Source organism: Capricornis sumatraensis, chromosome X (genome assembly GCF_032405125.1).
Source record: "Capricornis sumatraensis isolate serow.1 chromosome X, serow.2, whole genome shotgun sequence".
NCBI classification, from domain to species: Eukaryota; Metazoa; Chordata; class Mammalia; order Artiodactyla; family Bovidae; genus Capricornis; species Capricornis sumatraensis.
The window spans coordinates 133,164,120-133,190,025 of NC_091092.1; positions in this window are offsets into that span (position 1 = coordinate 133,164,120).

Here is a 25,906-nt window from a genome sequence, read left to right on the forward strand (position 1 = left end):
GAGAATCCCAGGGACGGGGGAGCCTGGTGGGCTGCCGTCTCTGGGATCACACAGAGTCGGACACGACTGAAGCGACTGAGCAGCAGCAGCAGTAAAGAGAAGGACTAAGAGGGTCATGAAACTTTGAAATATCTTCTGACTTAACTTTCTTACAATAACAAATAACCTTCATTTACAGTAATTTATAAGAATAAACTTTTTTTCCTTGCCCATAAGTCATTAGTTATGGGTTAGCGATGGCTGCCATAGCTCTGATCAGCTGTGCAGCTTTTGCAACTGTACCCTGGAACTCGCCCTGTGAAATACTGTCCCAAAGCACTACTTCCTAACCTAACAGTCTTTCACATGAATTGTCCATATAATTTAAAATTGTTGTAATTGCAGTGTATTTGTTCTGCTTATAAGAGCAATATGTACTTAACAAAGGATATCTAGAATCCATAAAAAAATAGGAAGATAATGCAAGTGATCCATAAATCCAGTAGCTGCATATAACTAATGTTAATTTTTTGATATTTTTTTCTTTTAGTTTTCACCTTTGGGTCTATATATATATACATATATATATACACACACATACACACACACATATATATACATATATATATATAAGCTTTAATAAAATCAGAATTATGTTGTGCAAGTCATTCTGTAATCTTATAACAAAACCTAACATATATTGTAATCATATATTTATTTGTCTTTATGAACTTTAAAAACAGGAATTTAAGTGACTGCTTAATATCCCAGAATATACATGGTCCATAACTTAGTTAACCCTTTTTTGCATTTGTTTCCTTTGTTCTTGTATTATAAGTAAGGCTGCAGTTCATGTTATTGTAAATAAATTAGAATATTGGTCATTTATGACATCTTTATGAAAAATTTCTGGAAGAGTAACATGAATTCTGGTCTTGGAGTGAATTTATGTCAAACATCACATAAACCTGACATCTCAGTATAATGGAGGATAAATGTGCTTGTGGTTTAAGTCACATGACTGTGAGTTATCTAATTGTTGAGAGTAAACCTAAGGGCAGGCCAGGTTTGACTGAGTAGGGGTGAAGGGTTTGGTTGTAGGAGGTAGATAATGAAGTAATGTAGGAAAGAGATCTTGCATTAAGAAAATCCCATTTTTATTCCAGGCACTGTTTTGTTTCTGAGGTGTCTTTTCTGCCTTCCTGCTAGCATTAAATCCTCCTCTTGCCTTGGTCTTCGCATTATTATTAAGAGTATCTGACCAGCCAGTCACATATCCTTAATGGGCATACACTTACAACTTATCTTCCATACATACACAGCACATTTTAATTATTCACATATATCTAAACATCTGAAATATATCTTATGACAACCAGTAGGGACCATATCAGTTTACCTATGCAGGACTAGTTTTTACTACAAGTATTTGTTCTTAGTTAGAGTCAAAACTATTTTTAGATCATATGCTATTTGCCTTTTAGAAAGTTTGACAACAAAGATATGGTGCTTCATACGGACACCGTGTGTTTTAATAGCACTAGATCTTTAGGAAATGATTAAGTAGCAATCATAATTTAGGGCAATGCAGATGAGAAAGCCTTCTCTCAAGGTCAGATCGGCATAATGAGATAATTATTACTAGAAAGGAAAGAATCCTGATTGGCTTCAACTGGCCAGGTAGAATACATTTATTACAAAATTTTATTTGTTTATATATTTATTTATTTTTAGTTTCTTTTGTTAAAGTATAGTTGATTTACAGTGTTGTATTAATTTCTGCTGTACAGCAAAGTGGTTCAGTAATATATATATATACACACACATTCTTTTTCATATTCTTTTCCATTATTGTTTATCACAGGATATTGAATAGCCTGTGCTGTGCAGTAGAATCTTGTTGTTTATCCATTCTATATATAATAGTCTGCATCCTCTAATCTTAAACTCCCAACCCATTCCTCCCCCAGTCCTTCCCCCTTGGCAACCATAAGTCTGTTCTCTATGCCTGTAAGTCTGTTCCTGTTTCATAGGTAAGTTTGATTGTATCATATTTTAGATTGCACATAGAAGTGATATCATATAGTATTTGTCTTGGCTGGCTTACCTCACCTAGTATGGCAGTCTCTAGGTTCATCCATGTTGCTGCAAAAGACATTATTTCATTCTTTTTAATGGCTGAGTAATATTCCATTGTATGTGTACACGTGTCTATTTGTATATATGTATATACACCACGTCTTGTTTATCCATTCATCTGTCAATGGACATTTAGGTTGCTTCCATGTCTTGGCTATTGTAAATAGTGCTGCTATGAGCATAGAGGGTGCATGTATCTTTTAAAATCATAGTTTGTCTAGATAAATGCTCAAGAGTGGGATTGCGGAATCATATGATCATTTTAGATTTATCATCTTTCCATCCCATAAAATGAGCAGGAATACACAGTGTAAAAAAGGATCTGTGGAGGAATAGGAAATGGGAGCGGACGGCCTGCCTTGGTCACAGACCAAGAGTATCTGCCTCTGTCTTCTCCCTCCTCCCCAATTTTCCTCTCCCACTCTGGGAGACTTCTCATAAGGAGTTTGCATTTCAGGCAGTTTTTCAAATCAGTGTTCACGCTTAGAGATTTTACACAGGATTCTCCCTTTGGACTCACAGAAAGATGGATAAAACTCCAACCCAGCCTTTTATACACTTTTTTAAACACTCTGTACATTTGCAATAAGAGATTCTTGGGTAGAGAAGTATATTATCCCAATTTTGAAATGTCTGGAATCAGAGAATGGGCAGCCTTTCCTTAGGTGTTTTGTTCCCATCAGGACATAGTTGCTTTTGAAGCTACGCAGAGAAGGAATGGCAGGAGAAACATTATAGAGGAAAACTACCATGTCTAGTGTCCCTGGAAATATTTACTGAGAGGACCTTCTTAAATTGAAAAATCTGATGAACTAACTCATGTTTGGAGCTAGTTAGCAGAGCAAAAGTGATGTAGGAGCACAATATAGAAAAGTGACAAGGGTGACAACTACAGGTCAAATGTCACGTGAAGATGTCATGGAGAACTTCTGAGTGGTGCAGGGCAGGATGAACTGCTGCAAAAATCTTTTAACTGTGCCTTGGAGAATCATGCAAACTGTTGACATGGTTGCAACTTCCATGATATGAGCTAAAGTTTAAACACACTGTTACTTAGAAATGCAAAGAAAATATAGCTTTATTAAATTTGTGTAAAAGTATGTGTATATCATACATATATGATTTTATATAGAAGTATGAAGGTGAATATGTATTAATATATGCTTCAAGGGTCAGCCAGATTTTTCTGTAGAGGGCCAGAGAGTAACTGTTTCCAGCTTCTGGACCCTATGGTCTCTGTTGCAACTACTTAATTGTGCCCTTGTAGGTGAAAGCAGCTACAGATAATACATACATGAATGAGCAGGACTTTTTCAATAAAACTTTATTTACAAAAACAGATGGTAAACTGCCCATAGGCAGTTACCAAAGAAGAAGGGAGAAAAGGATAAATTAGGAATTTGGGATCAAGAGATATACACACTACTATATATGAAAAGGATAACCAACAAAGACTTAACCATATAGCATAGGGAACTATATTCAGTATCTTATAATAACCTACAATGAAAGAGAATGTTTAAAAAAAGAATATATATTTATATATACATATAACTGAATCACTTTGCTATACATCTGAAACTAATACAACATTGTGAATTAACTATATTTCGATAGAAACTTTTAAAAATTAAAATAAATAAAATGATCTCTTGCTCTCGCTCTTTCTCTCTCTCACACACACATCCACACATGAAATGTTCTAACACTCTCTGCAGCACTGCCTGTCATCCATCAGTCCCTAAAATCACCATCACCCACATGCTAAACTCAGTCTGCTGAGGACAAATTTAAGAGTTTCATTTTTTAGCTGGAGAGATGTCCAATCTTTATAAAAGGAAGACCCTTCTTACAAACTTCCAGTTATATCTTACATTATTTTTATCATCATGTTATATAGTATATAAAAACATAATATATCAATAGGTCTCCTGTGTTGAGTTCTTCCTAAGAGCCAGGAATTCTTCAGTGACTAAGTTTGTTTTGTCTGCACAAAAATCTTATGATATCAAAACAATGATTATCTCTATTTTCTAGGAGCCAGTTTTCAAACATAGGCACAATCATTGCAGATCTACGACCTTAAACCAGTATTTTCCTCCTAAATGTTTATTCCTTTGAAACAAAAATAACAGGAAAACATAGTTATAGACTGCATGTGAACAAAATAGTGAAACCAAGAAAACTAAAACAACACACCCATACATATGTATGTACATATGTGTGCGTATGTGTGTGGAGAGAGAGACAAAAAGAGAAGGACAGAGACAGAGACAGAGAGGAGGAAGAGAAGATTATGGCAGCTTGTCATTTTATTGCAGGAAGGGGAACCCCTTCCAGGGCCCAAGAGTGGGCTCTTGTCTAACACTCGGAATTGAATTGTCCAAGGAGACATATGTGCTGACAAAGCAAGAGATTTTATTGGGAAAGGTTCCCGGGCAGAGAGCAGTAGGGTAAGGGAACCCAGGAGAACTGCTCTGCCACGTGGCTCACAGTCTCGGATTTTCTGGTTATGAGATTAGTTTCCGGGTTGTCTTTAGCCAGTCATTCTGACTCAGAGTCCTTCCTAGTGGTGCATGCCTTGCTCAGCCAAGATGGATGGCAGTGAGGATTCTGGGAGGTGGTTGGACACGTGGTGTCACCTTTTGACCTTTTCTGAACTCTCCCTGTTGATGGTGGCTTATTAGTTCCATGTTCCTTACCAGGACCTCCTGTTGTAAAACAACGCATGCAAATAGTTACTATGGTGCCTGGCCAGGGTGGGTGGTTTCAGTCAATGTGCTTCTCTTAACAATTTCTGTATACTAATTTCTGTGTTAGTCACTTCTGCTTGCAGTGACAAACAGTCCCCCAGAACTTAACGGCTTACAATCATAAACATTTATTTCTCACTCACGTTGCATGTGGGCACCGACAAGTTAGCTGTGGGTCAGTTGCATGGCCTGTGGCTTTGCTTCGCTTGTCTTCCTTGTCCTAGTGCATGGGCTCAAGGAGCTCTTGAGGCAGGGTCTGCCCGTTTCTAGCCAAAAGAATGTGCAAAAGGCTAAGGCAAACCACACAACCATACTCAAAACTTTTGTTTTTTTGTATGTTTTTTTTGTATGTGGCCAAGTCTAGCATCAGTGGGGCAGAAAGGTCCTCTGAGAAGGAGGCAAAGGAATGAGTAGTTGTGAACAGTACAGTACAATACACCTCCTCTTTGCTCACCGCAGGACAGGCCAAAGTATCCAAGAGACAAGGTATTGAGGCAAGGAAGAGACGTGAATTGGGGAGTGGGCAGACCAAGAAGATGGCAGGCTAGCACCTCAAAATAAATATCTTATTAGACTCTGGATGCCAGGTTCTTTTCGGAGAAGGCAATGGCACCCCACTCCAGTACTCTTGCCTGGAAAATCCCGTGGATGGAGGAGCCTGGTAGGCTGCAGTCCATGGGGTTGCGAAGAGTCGGACCTGACTGAGCGACTTCACTTTCACTTCTCACTTTCATGCATTGGAGAAGGAAATGGCAACCCACTCCAGCGTTCTTGCCTGGAGAATCCCAGGGACGGGGGAGCCTGGGGTCTATGGGGTCGCACAGAGTCGGACACGACTGAAGCGACTTAGCAGCAGCAGCAGCCAGGTTCTTTTATAGATGGGAGGCCAAGAAGCAATGAGGAACTAAAGTCAAAAGGCAGAACAGAGAGGGAGATGCATTGAGGAAGTAAAGTGAAAGGGTCTTCAGTCTTGCAAAACATCTCCAAGGGAATTTTCCAGCCTTCAAAAGGGGTGTGTCATTCTCTCCTATTCACAGATGGGCAGGGACAAACTATCTCTCCATCAGCTGAACAACGGCACTTTAGTTTACAGTCAAGCAGAGGGGCAGGGTACTCCAGGCAAGCCATTAAGTATGATTATAACAAAAGCAAGGAAAAGCAAGTCAAACAAACAGTTTCCAACATGGAGTCAGAATTGGCTTCCTCCCTGCCACATCTTCATGTGTTTAAAGATTGCAAGGCAAAATTCTTCGATTAGCTACCCCACAGCTGACTTCCCTTATGCTGTCATCACAATCCATGCTTACTGACTAAGAGAGCTAGTTCACCCAGGACAAGTTTCTCTGAAATAAGTTTGTGTGCACTGCTTTTACCTTTCCATTTAATTGCAAAGATTTGTGTATTATCAGCATGCTAATTTGAAAGAACATTAAAGGACTGAAATATACATATATGTTTTTTAATCTTGTCAATTTCTTGCTTCTGTATTAGCACAATGTATTCTGCACAGGCTCCAGCTAGAGGGGTTCTTCAAATCAAAGGGGTTTTAGGATGCATTCAGAGAATCATATACTTTGACATCCTTTTTTGTTACCTTAATTACTTTCCTATTTGCATTCCAAATGCTACTTTATTGAAATCCAATTCAAATTCAGATTATGGTCTCGGGTTAAAAAGGCGTTGCTAACCTGTGCTTATTGTTATAAATGGCCCTTGGAGAAATCTGAAGCTTCTGTTGTGTTACCTTAAAATTTTGAATGTTTCTTTTGATCCAGACAGAGGACAAGCTGAAATAGAACGCCTATTGCAGTAGTAAGCTGACATTCTAAAGAAGAATATGATTTTTGTAAAACTCATTTATTTGAGCATTACATCACCAGCACTGGCTCAATTTGATGTTAATGTTTAATTCAGAATGTCCACTTTGCTAAGCAAATGAGAAATCCTGCTGTTAACTTTTTGAGTAATTCAACTTTCTACATTGCATTTTCCTTTCATTGGCACCTTTAAGGTATTTGACTTCAATCTATCCCACCTGCACCTCATTTTTTTCCTGTGTGGATCATTGGTTCCCAGGGGACATGGGACAACCTTCTGAAAGCATTTCCTTCTTTTATTGTGTCCTTCGCTATTCTTCATCAACATCAGAACTTTAGTCTCAGTACATATGAACCCTCAGGAACTCAGGACTACATCAGAAAAGCCAAGTTGTCAGTGAAGTAAGACTTAGTTGGTACAAATGGAACTCTCAGATTTATTGTAGGTAGATAGGTCTAGCCAGACAATGGAACAAGAAGTAATGGCGTTCAGGACACCCTACCTCAAAATATGGCACCTTGGCTTATGTAATATTTTGAACTGGAGCAATTTGAGAAATAGCAAGTACTGGAAGGACTCTCTGGACTTTCCCCTGAAGCAGATTATAAGATCTTCACGTGAAAGGTACCCCCCTATATCCTGGAATGTGAAGTCAAGTGGGCCTGAGGAAGCATCACTACAAACAAAGCTAGTGGAGGTGATGGAATTCCAGTGGAGCTATTTCAAATCCTAAAAGATGATGCTATTAAAGTGCTGCACTCAATATGCCAGCAAATCTGGAAAACTCAGCAGTGGCCACAGGACTGGAAAAGGTCAGTTTTCATTCCAATTCCAAAGAAAGGCAATGCCAAAGAATGCTCAAACTATCGCACAATTGTACTCATCTCACACACTAGGAAAGTAATGCTGAAAATTCTCCAAGCCAGGCTTCAACAATATGTGAACCGTGAATTTTGTTGTTCAACCTGGTTTTAGAAAAGGCAGAGGAACCAGAGATCAAATTGCCAACATCCTCTGGATCATGGAAAAAGCAAGAGGGTTCCAGAAAAACATCTATTTCTGCTTTATTGACTATGCCAAAGCCTTTGACTGTGTGGACCACAACAAACTGTGGAAAATTCTGAAGGAGACAGAAATATCAGAACACCTGACCTGCCTCTTGAGAAACCTATATGTAGGTCAGGAAGCAACAGTTAGAACTGGTCATGCAACAACAGACTGGTTCCACATAGGAAAAGGAGTACGTCAAAGCTGTATGTTGTCACCATGCTTATTTAACTTCTATGCAGAGTACATCATGAGAAACACTGGGCTGGATGAAGCACAAGCTGGAATCAAGATTGCCAGGAGAAATATCAATAACCTCAGATATGCAGATGACACCACCCTTATGTATGGCAGAAAGTAAAGAGGAACTAAAAGGCCTCTTGATGAAAGTGAAAAAGTTGGCTTAAAACACAACATTCAGAAACAAAGATCATGGCATCCGGTCCCATCACTTCATGGCAAATAGACTGAGAAAAAGTGGAAACAGTGACAGACTATTTTTTGGGCTCCAACATCAATGTAGATGGTGACTGCAGCCATGAAATTAAAAGATGTTTACTCCTTGGAAGAAAAGCTATGACCAATCTAGACAGCATATTAAAAAGCAGAGACATTTGTTTGCCAACAAAGATCTGTCTAGTCAAGGCTATGGTTTTTCCAGTAGTCATGTATGGATGTGAGAAATGGACTTTATAAAGAAAGCTGAGTGCTGAAGAATTGATGCTTTTGAACTGTGATGTTGGAGAAGACTCTTGAGAGTCCCTTGGACTGCAAGGAGATCCAACCAGTCCATCCCAAAGGACATCAGTCCTGAATATTCATTGGAAGGACTGATATTGAAGCTGAAACTCCAATACTTTGCCCACCTGATGCGAAGAGCTGACTCATTTGAAAAGACCCTGATGCTGGGCAAGGTAGAAGGTGGGAGAAGGGCATGACAGAGGATGAGATGGTTGGATGTCATCACCAACTTGATGGACATGAGTTTGAGTAAGTTCCGGGAGTTGGTGATGGCCTGGCATGCTGCAGTCCATGCAGTCGCAAAGAGTCAGACATAACTGAGCGACTGAACTAACTGATACCTGAATGAAAGGAACATCCTTATCTCAATAGATGGAGGAATGCCAAGAGGAATCTCAACACACAGGCCTTGTTGAGTTTCCCCGAGTTGACTACTTGTAGCTCATACCCTTTTGTCCTATTGTATAGGACACGACTTTACACTCTTCATCAAGCCAATCAGAGAAACACTCAAATGTAACTGCTTCTTCAGGTCTTCATTTCCTTTTACAAGATTTCCATGTCGTGTAAAACTCATATTAAATACATTAGTATGCTTTTCTCTTTTTTAACCTGTCTTTTATAACAGAGACATAGCTGAGAACCTAAGACGAGTAGAAGAAAGCTATTTTTCCTCCCCTGTAGAGGAAATGTGTCATCTGGTCATGTTCAATCTTTAATAAACAGGAAATGTGTCAAATTTCAATATCTTATTTGATTTATAAGTTTATAGTGGGAAATTAGGCTAGTACACTGAAGCAGGCAAAATGGCACCATCCTGTTATATAGTGCATAATTGCTACTCAGATTTCATATGCAAAACAGTAGCAGCATCACCTCAGCAATTGTTAGAAATGCAGAATATTGGGACTGATTCTTGACCTTCTGAGTAAGAATCTCAATTTTTATTGGTTCCCAAGGGTATGTAGAACACTAAAGTTTGAGAAGAGCATACCAGAGGATTCGGCACACCATTTCATCAGAGTGTTGTTGTTGTTCAGTCAATCAGTCATGAAGTTACGCCTATACAGTGTGTGATATGAGGCATGTCACTAATGCTATGTGTCTTGGTCCTGTTCAATTCAGTTCAGTCACTCAGTCATGTCCAACTCTTTGTGACCCCATGGACTACAGCACGCCAGGCTTCCCTGTCCATCACCAACTCCTGGAGCTTACTCAAACTCATGTCCATCGAGTCCGTGATGCCATCCAACGATCTCCTCCTCTGTCATCCCCTTCTCCTCCTGACTTCAATCCTTCCCAGCATCAAGGTCTTTTCCAGTGAGTCAGCTCTACTCATCAGGTGACCAAAATATTGGAGCTTCAGCATCAATCCTTCCAATGAATATTCAGGGTTGATTTCCTTTAGGATTGACTGGTTTGGTGTCCTTGCTGTCCAAGGGACTCTCAAGAGTCTTCTCCAACACCACAGTTCAAAACTATCAATTCTTTAGCGCTCAGCCTTCTTTATGGACCAACTCTCACATCCATACATGACTACTGGAAAAACCATAGCTTTAACTATATGGACCTTTGTTGGCAAAGTAATGTCTCTGCTTTTTAATATGCTGTCTAGGTTGGTCATAGCTTTTCTTCTAAAGAGCAAGCATCTTTGCCCGACTATGGATAGACCAAGGGTAGAGTGTAATGATGGAGATTTATGTTCTTTTGGTACAGAGTATTTCTGGTACACAAACTCCTCTTCCACTACTGTCTTTCCCTTTGCTTCTGTCCTGGTCCCATCCCACCTACTCTTGTCTCTAGCTTCCAAAGCCTTCCAAGTGCTTTGTCCATCCAAGGTGTCCCCAAAGCCCTCACCAAGACCAGGTCTCCATCTAAGCTGTACAGTGGAATCACCATAAAAGCTTGGAAAGATTGATATCAGAGCCTAACCCATAGAGATTCTAAATTAATTAATCTGCTAGAATTTCTTATGTGCAACGTAAGTTGAGACCTTGTCCACTAGTTCTGCTCTGTAATCTCTTAGGAGACACCTGGATTGATTTTCTATTCTCCATACTAAAAGGTGTATAGATGGTAATGAGTTACTTGATAAATCCAAAGAGTGTTTGTATCTTGACTGGGGAATGACCTCAACCAAGAGACTAATCTCTAGTGGTTTTGAATTTCCTATTCCTCAGGGGGCTACTCCAGTCAAACAAGGAGATATCTGCTATCATCTATGGAGGCTGAGGGCTTACTGAGGATATTCAGAGTGTGACTTGATATCTTCACATTGGGGTAAAGAATCGCCATTGTTTTAATGATAAGGAAGCAGGGTCTGTTTTCTCAGGCCCACGAATGAGGAGTTCCTGACTCCTTGGTACACTCTGGCTGCCTGGGTGGCAAATACCTATGTTGCTCCCCTCTTCCTAGAATGGTTAAGAAGACAGAGAAATCCAAAAGGTCAGAAATTATCAAACTTTGGTGGTACTTATCATCTGTCTGTATGGCTCATGACTTGGAAAAGAATGTGTAGAAGGGTCTCCTCTCCTCAGGAGAAATTCAATTCTATTCTGCTGCCAAAGAGGAACCAATGAATCATCTGAAGCATCTTCTGCTTTGTCTCTGCTCTTCAGTGGATATTTGGTTTTTGCCTAACCAGCAGCTAGTCCATACTTTTCTCCCAGTTGTATCCTATTATGGAGCAGCTGGGCTTTTTGAGGGGAATTATTCTCTGTGCCAGCTCTTATGGTTAGTCCTAATTGGCCTAAACCAAACATTTGTCCTTTTAATTGGTTCAGAGATGAGTTGTAACCTAGCTCTAAGCCAGTCTTTAAGCACTCTCCTGGCCAGTTACCTAGTGTTGTGATCTGAATGTTTGTGTCCCCTCTCCCCACAAATTCATATGCTGAAGTCCTACCCCTCATTGTGATGGTATTTGGAGGTACGGCCTTTGTAAGGTAATTAGGTTTAGAGTAGGTCTTGAGAGTGTTATCTCCATGATGGGATTGGTGGTCTTATAAGTAGAGGAAGAGAGACAAGAGCCCTCTCTCACCACATGCACACCCCCAGAGAAAGGCCATGTGAGCACACAAGAAGGCAACCCAGGAAATGGACTCTCACCAAACATTGAATTTGTTGACACCTTGGTCTTGGACTTTCCAGCCTCTAGAACTGTAAGAAAGAAATCTCTGTTGCTTACACCACCCAGTCTGGAGTATTTTGTTATAGCAGCCTGAGCTAAGGCAGCTAGTGATTGGTTACTGCATAGATGGGGATGGCACAATAATAAATTGAGCCAATCAAAGCAAGTGCAGGATGCTGTCCAGTAGTTGAAGGAAAGAAAGGAAAGCGCATAGCCCCAGGTGCTTCTGGGATGTGCTCCTAGAACTGCCAACAATGACACTATGGCTGGCAGCATGGAGAGTCAGAAAGAATCCTGCCATTGAACATGCCCTTTGTGTGACACTACAAATGATCTTATCATGTGAACTGGTGTGAATCAGAATTTCTGTTACTTTGAAACTGGAAATATCTTAACCGATACATATCTTGATCTGGACTAAATGTCCCCAGCTCTTAAAATGGTGCGATTATCTCTTTGTGCCTCTATGATGAGAATAATGCTGAGTTACCGAGAATACCCTCAAAACACCTGTTCTCAAACTTAGCTGCACCCAGTAGTTTCAAAAGATATCGAGGCCTGTGTATCATCCCCCAGAGATTATGATTTAATTATTTTAAGTATGATTGTGGTTTTGTGTATCTATCTGTCTTATTTGCTTGATTTTGGGAGTGAGAGGGCAAGTAGCAACTGAAAAGAAGTGGGAAACTTCAATACAACAAATAAGCAAATTTTAAATTTTAATATTACCATGCCCTGGATGATGCTTCTCCTAGCCATGACCCCCAGGACTCTGGGAAAAGAAAAAGAAGAAATAATCCCAGTTGGTAGAATCTTGAGGGGATTCATTGACCTTGTGATACTCAGAAAACCAAGTCAGTGAATGATGCTGTTTCCTGAGTTAATTTCTGAGAAGCAAATGTTCACAAAGATTTTATAGGTCCCAGTATGACAATATCTTCTCCAGTCTCTTCACTGTTCTCCATCTCTTTGCCCGTCACCATGACAACCCACATAGGTATTAGCCAAGAAACCTGGAAGGGACATTTTTAGTGTTTTACTTCATCTCTTTTCTTAGATATTTCACAGAATGATACATATTTGAGAATGTCCTAGGATAGATGAATTAGAGATTTTCAAGCTCCAAAATTATAACAGATTATGGCAAGGGGCATATCCCTATTAGAGAGCCATTAAAGATGTAGCAGTGGAAAAAAAAAAAAAAGATGTAGCAGTGGTACACCATAACAAATACTAGTTGCAATAAAAGGAAGGAAAAGGAAGGCAATCTCTATGCAAATATAGACCCATTTAACTTTAGTGAAGAAATGTCAGAGGCCTTATTCAGATCTCAAGAAAAGGAGAGTCAAGAGTGTTCTACCTAAATTCACTGTGATTTTGCTTTCATACCAGACTTCTATATGATCAATATAAAAATACCTTTAGCATTAGGCCTCAGCAACCTTAACTTGCTAATGTTCTTTAACCTCTAGTTATGGGGAAGTTGGGCTTCCCTGGTAGCTCAGACACTAAAGAATCTGCCTGCAATGCAGGAGACCCTGGTTAGATCCTTGGGTTGGGAAGATCCCCTAGAGAAGGAAATGGCAACTCACTCCAGTATTCTTGCCTGGAGAATTCCATGGACTGAGGAAACTGGTGGGCTATAATCCATGGGGTCGTAAAAGAGTCAGACACAACTTAGCAACTAACACTTTTTTTTAAATAAAAAAGTGTGCCTCAAAGTTGTTGTATAGTCACTAAGTCATATCCAACTCTTTTGCAACCCCTAGCCTACCAGGCTCCTCTGTCCCTGGGGTTTCCCAGGCAAGAATACTGGAGTGGGTTGCCATTTCCTTCTCCAGAGGATCTTCCCAACCCAGGGATAGAGCCCAGGTCTCCTGCATTGCAGGCAGATTCTTTACCACTGAGCCACCTGAGAAGGCCGTGCCTCAGTATACACATAGTAATTTTCTCTCTTCAGCAGCTTCATGATGTTTCTATTAGCTACTACTGTTTAACAAACAATTCCAAAGCTCATTGGCATATGACAGTAAACATTTATGCATAATCATAGGTCTAAGAATTGGGTGGAATGGCTCTGCTTCAGGTTCTGGATTAGAAGTTCAATTCCAGTGGCTCTGCTCCATATTCTTTTCATTTTTATGCTATGAGGGATGTGTCCTTCTAGTAACAATGACAGAAATACAAAGAAGAAAAGCAAAAACATGTAGTTTCTATTATTGCCAAAGCTTAGAACAAGTGCTCTATCACTTTCCTCCATGTTCCATTGACCAAAGCAAGTCATATGGCCTGAGCCCAACAACAGTGAAGCAGAAAAACATACTCCACCCAGTGGTATGAAATTCAAAGTCACATGACAAGAGTGTGACATCAAGGAGAAACAGAGAATGGGAACAGTAATGTAGTCTACCACACACGATCATGTCTGGACTCCAAATCAGAGGTTGGCATTTTTTTCCTGCAAAAATGGAGACAGTAAATATTTTAGGCTTTGTGGGCCATATGGTCTCCATCACAACTATTCAACTCTGCCATTTGCCATCATAGTGCAAAAACAGCCATCAGTTCAGTTCAGTTCAGTCGCTCAGTCATGTCGACTCTTTGCGACCCCATGAATCACAGCACGCCAGGCCTCCCTGTCCATCACCAACTCCCGGAGTTCACTCAGACTCACGTCCATCGAGTCAGTGATGCCATCTAGCCATCTCATCCTCTGTCGTCCCCTTCTTCTCCTGCCCCCAGTCCCTCCCAGCATCACAGTCTTTTCCAATGAGTCAAATCTTCGCATGAGGTGGCCAAAGTACTAGAGTTTCAGCTTCAGCATCATTCCATCCAGAGAAATCCCAGGGCTGATCTCCTTTAGGATGGACTGGTTGGATCTTCTTGCAGTCCAAGGGACTCTCAAGAGTCTTCTCCAACACCACAGTTCAAAAGCATCAATTCTTCAGCGCTCAGGTTTCTTCACAGTCCAACTCTCACATCCATATATGACCACTGGAAAAACCATAGCCTTGACTAGACAGACCTTTGTTGGCAAAGTAATGTCTCTGCTTTTGAACATGCTATCTAGGTTGGTCATAACTTTTCTTCCAAGGAATAAGCGTCTTGATGATACATAAATGAATGAGCATGGCTGTATTCCAATAAAACATAATTTATTGATGCTGAAATTTGAATTTTATGTCATTTTCATATGTTAGAAAATATTCTTCTTTTCATTTTTTCCAACCATTTAAAAATACAGAAACTATTATGAATTCACAGGTTGCACAAAAATAAACAGTAGACCAGAAGTGACCTATGAGCCATAGTTTGCCCCCCACGCTGCCCCTCAATTGTCTGCTGCCTTTCAAGTCTCACCATCTAACATTCCAATGATATGAAAACATAGTTTCCCAAACAATGCATTCGATATACTGATGTCTTAACCCTTGTGTTTGTTCTTGCCTGCCCCCAGAATGTCCTTCCCCTCTCCCTTGTCTGTTTAGGAAACTTCTAGTCCTTCTTCTACTTCACTGAGTGTTTTCACATCTGCAGTGCCTTCCCAGATTCCCTGGGACTAAGGTGATTCATCTTCTGTACCCTCATTGCATTATACACATGTGTTAGTCTGGATAGATGAGCTGTTGTAGCATAGAGCACTGAAATTTAAATGGCTTAGCACAATAAATGTTTCTTTCTCACTCACATAATGGGGTCATGGAATCAGTTAAGCATTTGAGCTCTACTCTGTTCAATCATTTAATGACTCAGTCTCCTGTCATGTGAATCATTCCTGTTCTTCAGTCAAATGAAAAAGAGAGTAAGGGCTGTGAGTGAGTGGTTGTACGGGGCAGGCTTGGAGCACATCCTCTCTGCTGGCGTTCCATTGGTGAGAGCCCCATCCTTTGGCCACATGTAACAGCAGAGGGAGCTAGAGAGGACATTGAATGAATGAATGAATGAATGAGTTGCGAGTATAGGAAAATTGAATTCGTTTGGCTCTTGGTAAATGACTAAAACACTAACCCCAACTGAACTTGCTAAAAAGCAAGCAGGACTGAGTTATAACTAGTTTAAGTAAATTTCATGTTCCCTTTTCCCCTGTGTTTTTAGAGTTGTAGGTCTTTTGCAAAATGTGTCCTCTATGTGAATTTCCTTTCACCAATTAACAGAATGATTTCACTCAGGCCTGCCTTAGCTTTGTCCTTCCTCTAATAGTGTGTTTGCTCATGTTGGGGACTACCAACGACTTAACAGGCATGACAGTTTTGTTAGGCAGTTCCCTACCCACCCGCTCCCCAAATTCCACCCACAACCCCCAACTTTGCTGCCATGAGCGTGGCCATGCCTGTCCAGCCCATCTGCACTTGCTCTTGACTGAAAGGGAATTAATGGCATTCGCTGTTTGCTTGTTTGTCTCACACAGCTCCAAGATGTGTCCCTTTGTTGGCATGCTGGCTCATACAACAGCTGCTTCTCTCAGTCATCCCTACTGAGAGAAAACAATGGTGCTTCCTGTTGATAGAATTCCTTTGCTCTGAATCAAAGAAAAGATGTTAAGGCCATGGAATCCTATTTAATGCTGTCTCTGGGAGCCATTGGTTTTTTGATCATACATACACTTGCTAAGATTAAATCCAGCATGGTATATTCTGAAAGGGGCTATAAAGCACAAAGGGCAGAAAAGATGAATAACATGATGAGTTCAATTTTTTAAATTTAATTTTTATTTTATATTAGAATATAGTTAATTGCAATTTGTGTTAGTTTTGGGTGTACAGCAAAGTGATACTAATACATACTTATCTATTTTTTTCAGATTCTTTTCCCATATAGGTTATTATAGAATATTGAGTATAGTTCCCTGTGCTGTACAGTAGGTCATTATTGATTATCTATTTTATATGATTGGTTCCCTTATGCTTCTGTGAGGAATCCATTCCCTACTTCCCAAGTCATCTGACCCACAGAACACAGAACAACCAGTAGCTGAGCCTTATGTGCCTTTCTTTACCTGTGACTTGGCATGGAAAATTCCAGAAAGCAGTACCATCTCCCTTCCTAGCTGTAGTTCTTCTGTTCGATAGAGCCCCCTCTTTATCTCTCTGTACCCAAGCAGTCAGTTCTGTTCTGGATTCTTTGTGTTCAGAGATGTTGCTATGAGCATTGTCCATCTGAATGTCTGGCTGTGGCTCGAGGGACTGATCTATAATAACAGTCCATGTTCCCGCCTGGGATGCTGATGTGTAGTTTTAATATGAAGCTGACAATTTTTGAGAGCTGTGTGCCAGACACTGTGCTAAGTGTTCTGCCTGTATTATATCATTCAGTGTTCACTAGCACCCGAGAGTTGGCACTGTTTCCTCCCATTTTGTAAATGAGGAAACTGAGATTTGGACTAAATACCCAGGTCAAGGCCATATAGCTGGGAGGGGGCAGAGTGGTGATTCAAAGCCAGTTCTCTGCAACTTCAGAATTTTTGATCCAGAATTCTGTGCTGCTTCCTGTCAAACTAGTATAGCTATAATAAATCTAAGACAGTTTCCAGAATCTTAATACCAGAGTGTGGTCTATAGACCAGGAGATCAGTATCACCCTTGGAGCTGATATTAGAAATGCAGAATCTCAAGAAATCCATATCCAAACTTGCATTTTAGCAAGACCAATGTCATTTGTAGGCACATGAAAGTTTAAGAAGCTCTGATTTAGAATTCCTCCTTGTACAGAAGAGTAAACGTGTCAAATGATGGGCCTCAGCTCCATCAGCTATTGCAGATGCAGGACTGAAATCCAGGTTGCCACAGAGATGAGGCAGAGGATACATTCCATGTAGAGAGGGTGGGGTGAGACAAGAGAGTTGGTGGTGTCTTAAACTGTTTTCATAGTCAACAGCATCTGAGATGCAGATTGGAGTAGATGGAGGGATTATTAGGGTGTGTACTAGGGAGAGAATTTCTAAAGGAGGTGGGGAGAAGCAAGATTGAGCAGAGGGAGAATTTTAACTTCATTGTTGCAGTAGAGGACTCAACAGACAACATAGGAAGCTGAGATGGCCTTTCAAGGTTGTCCTATGTCAAGGCAAGGGAGATAGACCTTTGTACCCCCCTGCCTTGACCAGCCATTAGATGATAATTGCCCCTGACTGAGGGTGATTCCCAGGGTGAGGTAGTTGTGAGCCTTGTGTCAGCCAAGTGGCAGATGAATGCCTTGATCCTGAAGGAAGGGGGTCCAGGCATTGCCCTGTGATGTTCACCACAGAGGAGAGGCTGCAGAAAAGTTTTAAGCTTTCTGCCAAGAACAACAGGAAATCATTCAGAATGACATAATAAAATTTGCAATTGATAACAATTCCTTTGGCTCCTGTGTGGCAGTGGATCAGAAGGAACCAGAATCAAATAAAAGTGATCTGTTAGTAAACAGTGGTCACTCAGACAAAAGCAGTAAGCACCTTTAGAAGTGGCAAAATTCAAGAGACACTTTGTGCTTAGAAAGTACAAGATAGTGTGATTCATTTGCAATTGAAATGTGGAGAAGGAAGGGTCCTGATGGGCCATGGGCCCATCTGGAAGGGTTCACAGGGAGAATTAAGGTCAGTTTCTAGGAATGGAATCACTGGTCACTGAAGGAGAAGATTGGCAAAAGGATGTTAAAGTCTTCTTTAGTAATTTAACAACACTCAATTTGCCACAAAAATTTAAACTCTTATTGGACTCATCTTTAGAATTATCATCCCCAGAAACCACAGTTCCTCTAGCATGCATGGTGGATATTGAGGGACTGTTCTCCAGATGTCCTCAAGAAAATTTGAAGCTTCTGGATTTTTTTGTTTGTTTGCTTTTCCCATTGTTGTTTTATTTAACTATATCTTACAAATGCTTTTGGTGAAATAGTTCTAAATTACCACTTTGTTGAGCATAAAAAATAAAAGAACAATCATAAGAAAATCAATTTGACATAAGATTGTTTTATCTAAGTGATCCCGTGGACTGCAGCCTACCAGACTCCTCCATCCATGGGACCTTCCCGGCAAGAGTACAGGAGTGGGTTGCCATTGCCTTCTTCGAAACAAAAGACCCTAAGAAAATAGTATCAAAGCAGAGTTTCTGGTGGTATATGTGTATGAGTTTGTTTGTATTCCCCTTTTGCTCCTTCTAAAGCCAAATCAAGCCTTTGTACCCTGACACCCAACTAAATCTTGGAGACAGAGCTTTGGGCAAAGTAGGAAAAAAATAGTTTCATTGCTTTGTCAGTCTAAGGGGGCCACAGTGGACTACTGCCCTCAAAACTGTGTTCCAGCCTTAAGGGATAAGTAAGGAGTTTTATGATAATAGTTCATAGAGGGTGTGGTCAGCTCACAGGCAGTCTTCTGATTGGTTGCTGGTGAGGTAAGTGGGAGTCAGCATCATCAGCCTTCTGGTTACCACAGGTCTGGGGTCTAGTGCTTGTGGGCAGCATGCAGTTAACTTCTCCCACCTGGTGGGGGTTTCAGTGTCTGTGAAACAGCTCAAAAATATTGTTCCATATATCCCTTAAGGGAGTTTTCCAGGATGCTGCCCCAAGGCTGCACTATTGCTTCTTTTGACTATTCCTCCCTTCTTTCTGGGCTTCCCTGGTGGCTCAGAGATTAAAGCGTCTGCCTGGAATGCAGGAGACCCGGGTTCAATCCCTGGGTTGGGAAGATCCCCTGGAGAAGGAAATGGCAACCCACTCCAGTACTATATACTCTTGCCCGGAGAATCCCATGGAGGGAGGAGCCTGGTGGACTATAGTCCATGGGGTCGCAAAGAGTTGGACACTACTGAGCAAATTCACTTCACTTCACTTCACTTCACTTCCCTTCTCTCCACATCCCCTCCCTTCCGTAATTAGCATGTGTTTGAACCTACTCCTTGGAAGGCAGGGAAGGTCTTGGAGGCTGAATGAAGCTTATTTCCTGTAATCAAGAAATGGGGGAGCAATTCCCTGGTGGTCTGGTGGTTAGAACTTAGTGCTTTCACTGCTGAGGATGGCAGTTTGAAACTGAGTGGGGTTCCTGGGCACAGAGCCCCTTTCTGTCCCAGGTTTCTTGTAGGCAGTACTCTAGACTCCAGCCTCCATGACTTTCCCTGAGTTCCAAAGAGCAGATTCACTTGCTAGTTAAGGGAAGAACAGCCAAGAAACTGTTACCAAGTCCAGGCTCGCTCTGCTCGCCACACAATAGGCCAGTGAATCCGAGAGACAAGGTGTTGAAGCAAGGAAGAGACTTTAATTGGGGAGCCGGCAGACCGAGAAGATGGCAGGCTAGCGCCTCAAAATAACCATCTTATTGGGGTCTGGATGCCAGGTTCTTTTATAGATGAGGGGCAGAGAAGCAATGAGGAACTTAAGTCAAAAGGCAGAATAGAGAGGGAGATACAGTGAGGAAGTAAAGTGAAAGGGTCTTCAGTCTTGCAAAACATCTCCAAGGGAATATCCAGCCTTCAGAAGGGGTTCAGTTCAGTTCAGTCGCTCAGTCGTGTCCAACTCTTTGTGACCCCATGAATCACAGCACGCCAGGCCTCCCTGTTCATTAACAACTCCTGGAGTTCACTCAGACTCACATCCATCAACTCAGTGATGCCATCCAGCCATCTCATCCTCTGTCGTCTCCTTCTCCTCCTGCCCCCAATCCCTCCCAGCATCAGAGTCTTTTCCAATGAGTCAACTCTTCTCATGAGGTGGCCAAAGTACTGGAGTTTCAGCTTTAGCATCATTCCTTCCAAAGAAATCCCAGGGTTGATCTCCTTCAGAATGGACTGGTTGGATCTCCTTGCAGTCCAAGGGACTCTCAAGAGTCTTCTCCAACACCACAGTTCAAACGCATCAATTCTTCGGTGCTCAGCCTTCTTCACAGTCCAACTCTCACTTCCATACATGACCACAGGAAAAACCATAGCCTTGACTAGACGGACCTTAGTTGGCAAAGTAATGTCTCTGCTTTTGAATATGCTATCTACGTTGGTCATAACTTTTCTTCCAAGGAGTAAGCGTCTTTTAATTTCATGGCTGCAATCACCATCTGCAGTGATTTTGGAGCCCCCCAAAATAAAGTCTGACACTGTTTCCCCGTCTATTTCCCATGAAGTGATGGGACCAGATGCCATGATCTTCGTTTTCTGAATGTTGAGCTTTAAGCCAACTTTTTCGCTCTCCTCTTTCACTTTCATCAAGAGGCTTTTTAGTTCCTCTTCAGTTTCTGGCATAAGGGTGGTGTCATCTGCATATCTGAGGTTATTGATATTTCTCCCGGCAATCTTGATTCCAGCTTGTGTTTCTTCCAGTCCAGCATTTCTCATGATGTACTCTGCATATAAGTTAAATAAGCAGGGTGACAATATACAGCCTTGACTTACTCTTTCTCCTATTTGGAACCAGTCTGTTGTTCCATGTCCAGTTCTAACTGTTGCTTCCTGACCTGCATACAGATTTCTCAAGAGGCAGGTCAGGTGGTCTGGTTTTCCCATCTCTTTCAGAATTTTCCACAGTTTATTGTGATCCACACAGTCAAAGGCTTTGGCATAGTCAATAAAGCAGAAATAGATGTTTTTCTGGAACTCTCTTGCTTTTTCCATGATCCATCAGATATTGGCAATTTGACCTCTGGTTCCTCTGCCTTTTCTAAAACCAGCTTGAACATCAGGGAGTTCACGGTTCACGTATGGCTGAAGCCTGGCTTGGAGAATTTTGAGCATTACTTTACTAGCATGTGAGATGAGTGCAATTGTGCGGTAGTTTGAGCATTCTTTTGCATTTCCTTACTTTGGAATAGGAATGAAAACTGACCTTTTCCAGTCCTGCAGGGACAAACTATCTCTCCATCAGCTGAACAAAGGCACTTTTGTTTACAGTCAAGCAGAGGGGCCCTGGGGTCGAAAAGAGTCGGACATGACTATAAGCGACTGAATTGAGAGGAGTAGGATCCTCTAGGCAAGCCATTGAGTGTGATTATAATAACAAAAGCAACGAAAAGCTAGTCAAACACACAGTCTCCAACATGGAGTCAGAATTGGCTTCCTCCCTGCAACAAAGCCACCTGAGGCAAGATTAAAGGGAAGCTCATCAACATTAGGAGACCTGACCACCTGAGACCCTGCACTCACCCTAATCTTGACAGCAACCCCACCCTTGAACTATTGCCATAAAACTCCTCATCAAAGGCACCTGGGGTGGCTAACATTTCGAGGCTGGAGCCCGCTGTATCCCTCTTTGCCTGGCAAAGCAAAAAGCTGCTCTTTACTACTTCACCCAAAACTGTCTCTAAAATTCGATTTAGCAGTGGTGCACACAGAGGCTGAACTTTCGGCATCAGGTTCAGTGCCTGGTGGGGGAACTACTACAAGCTGTGAGGCCAAAAAAATAAAATAGGGGACCCAGAAAGGCTTTTGTGCCCAGGGGCCCCACAGGGTCCTGCTCAGTTTCACTTCTCCATTTTTTTTAATCACCCTAGTTGGCAAAGCCAGGCACTCAAAAAATATATACCATTATGCATTCAAACTCACATACTTCAAATACAGTTGAGCACCAGTGTTGTGGGGTGCAGAGGAAATAGAGATGAATGGGTCCATTTCTACTCTTGAGCTCACACCACATAAATAAATATTTTTCTGTTATAAATTATAATTAACTTAATAAATGCTAAAATAAATTAATTATCCTTAATATTAAGTGATCTTTTTTAGATTTTAATATTTATGAAATCAATATGTACTCTGAAACATATTAGAAGAGAGAGTTTTTTAATAAACTTTTAATTTTTAAATAGTTTTATACATATAGAAAAGTTGGAGTGTAATGCAGAGTCCTGCATATCCCATAACCAGTTTCTCCTATTATTAGTTTATCATACTAGCATGGTACATTTGTCTCAATTAATCAAACAATGTTGATAGATTATTACTAACTGAAGTCCATATCACATTTCCCTAGTTTTTCCCTAATACCCTTTTTCTTTTCCAGAATCCCATCCAGGATACCACAGTACATTGATTTGTTGTATCTTCTTAGACTCTTCTTGGCTAGGAAAGTTTCTCCAAATTTCCTTGTTTTTGATAATCTTGACAGTTTTGAGGAGGACTGGTTAACTGTTTTGTAAAATGTCTCTCTAGTGAAATTCGTCTGATGTTTGTCTCATAATTAGGCTAGGGCTGTGACTTTTGGCAGAGAAGTGTTCAGAGGTAGAGTACTATTCTTAGAGCATCATCCAAGCTATCAAAAAGACTTAACATGGCTGATGTTCACCTTGATCGCCTGACTGAGATAATATTCGTATTTGATGGTGTCTCCATCATAAAGTTACTCTCTTTTCTGTCCTCATATTGTACTTTTTGGAAGGAAGTCACTTTGCATAGCCCACACTTAAGTAGGGAATAATGCTTTGCCTCTTTGAGGACAGAGTATACACATAAATTATTTGAAATTTTTCTGCAGGGGATGTAGGACTTGTTGCTTTTCTTCTAGTTAGGTATTTAGTTACTTAGTAATCCAATCATTTATTAATATTTGTATTCACATGGACTCATGGATATTTATTCTATACTTTGGATTATAATCCTACACTAATTTATTTTGTTGTTCAAATTATTGCAACTTTGTCCATCAGGAGCTTTCAGTTGACTCCTGCATCCCTCAACATACTCCCATCATTGTACGTGTGTGTGTTTTTTTTAAAGCATTTTCTTTATTTCTGTCTCTGAAGGAGGAAACAGAACAGGCTCCATCTTGAAAGCAGGACTTCCTTTTCCTTTGTGTCAGAGAATTTGGGGAGGTGGGTTTGAGCACGTACACTTAGGGTATATAAGGTTTTCACAAAAACTGCTCGGGGCCCTTGGCTAAGAGGAGACTCTGCCTTGGGCCCACCGGGGTAATAAATTGCACTCCACTATCTGCATTGTCTTTCTGAGTGAGTTTGTTTCCCGGATCGCGTGGCTACAACATCTCTACAAAATGCTCCAGACTGGTCTTGTGTATTTCCTGGCCCAGTCCTAGAATCAACTATTGGCTCGAAAAGCCCTAGCTCCTTTTATTGGAGAATGATATTACAAACAAAGATTTGGGCAGTAGGTACTTTGTCTTTTAAAATGGCTTTTAAAAATATTCCACTCATATTGCATTGGAAAGAAACATTGCCGTACAAACAGAAGATTTCTTGTGACCAGGACATGCAACAAAGGCAGAATCTCAGAAGCAACCACAGGATTTTGAAAGCCAAGAGTGGTTGGTGTGACAAGGGACTATTTCCCAGGCACCAAAGAGCAATTAATCTAAAGCTTCTGGCTGACTTTCAAAAGAAGCTTATTCTCTTCCAGCAAAAATGGGATTTGATTAAAGGAAAAAATGAAACCAAAATTTATCCAAATGAGAAATATAGGCATAGCACTGGCATTCTTAGATAGTCCTCCAAACAATACTGTCATCCTACTGGTGTAAAAGTCAAGTCTAGCAGCTCAAATGTTGAAAGCAGTCCATCACTGTGTGCTGTGCATCACTGCAGCCACTAAAAATGAGCCCCTGGAAGTTTTAGACTCTGAAGTGTAAAGAAGGCTTAGATGCAATCTGGTGATATTGAAAAATGTGGTATATTAGTATATGAATGCCTGTTTTCTTATTTTAGGTACATTTAGTGTAGTTTTTTTAATCCCTAAAATATCTATAATTAAATTAATGGTTTTACAGTCAATGGATGTTTAGAATCAAGGAAACACTTCTTTCCTCCAGGCCATTCATTCCTGAACAGTGGGGGTTCCAGAAGGCTCAAGGCCTTTTCCTGGCCTCCCACTAGGGCTAATAAAATTTAGTTTTCCTTAGATCCATTTTGTGAAGTCCTTGTGAAATCACCAGTTTCTCCCTCTCCCTCACTTGCTCTTTTGCTCTCTCCAACCTGTGAAAATCTTTTTGAATGTCAGGTGTACTTGTCACCATTACTCTAGCTTCTGGCTTTGGAAAAAGATGAAATGTTCCGATTTTTCTCTATTCCCTGCAACTGTCTCAATGATTTAGGGATGTTTGAAACTTAAAGATTTGAAAAAATGCTTCTGTGAAAACGTTTTTCTCAGTTTTTCCTATTGCTATTGATCTCTTTAAGCATTTTACATCTTTCTGCATCATTTTTTACAAATATGTAGTCCTGGAAATTTTTCCTTTTTATCCAGATTATTTAAATTATTAGCATAAAAATGTGTAGAATATTTGTATAATTCTTTACTGTTTTCTCTGGATACATGATGCTCCTATTATATTCCTAATTTGTTTGCTGAGTTTCATCTTTTTTTCTTAATTAGACCAGTTAATGGTTCATTTGCAGTCTCTATGGTATGGCTAATGTTGACTTCCTCTGAGAGGACTTACACCAACATGCCACACCTCCCAGGACTGCTGCTGCCGGTGCCCCTGACCTGCAATAGGCCACTGTCAACCCATGCCTCCACAGGAGACTCCCAAATACTCACTGCTTCTTCATTGACTACGCTAAAGTCTTTGACTGTGTGGATCACAACAAACTGTAGAAAATTCTTAAAGCGATGGGAATACCAGATCACCTTATCTGCCTTCTGGGAAACCTGTATGCAGATCAAAAAGCAATAGTTAGAACCGGACATGGAACAATGGACTGGTTCAAAACTGGGAAAGGAGTACATCAAGGTTGTATATTGTCACCCTGCTTATTTAACTTATATGCAGAGTACATCATTTGAAATGCCAGGCTGGATGAATCACAAGCTGGAATCAAGATTGCAGAGAGAAGTATCAGTAATCTCAGATATGCAGATGATACCATTCTAATGGCAGAAACTGAAGAGGAACTGAAGAGCCTCTAGATGAAGGTGAAAGAGGAGAGTGAGAAAGCTGGCTTAGAACTCAACATTCAACAACTAACGTCATGGCATTTAGTCCCATCACTTCATGGCAAATAGAAGGGGAAAAACATGGAAACAGTGACAGACTTTATTTTCGTGAGCTCCAAAATCACTGCAGATGGTGACTGCAGCCATGAAATTAAGACACCTGCTCCTTGGAAGAAAAGCTATGACAAACTTTGTGTATTAAAAAGCTATGACCAACCTACACCCATCTAGTCAAACCTATAGTTTTTCCAGTAGTCATGTATGGAAGTGAGAGTTAGAACATAAAGAAGACTGAACGCTGAAGAATTGATGGTTTTGAACTGTGGTGTTGCAGAAGACTCTTGAGAGTCCCTTGGACAGCAAGGAGATCCAATCAGTCAATCCTAAAAGGAACCAATCCTGAATATTTATTGGAAGGACTGATACTGAAGCGCCAATACTTTCCCACTTGATGTGAAGAG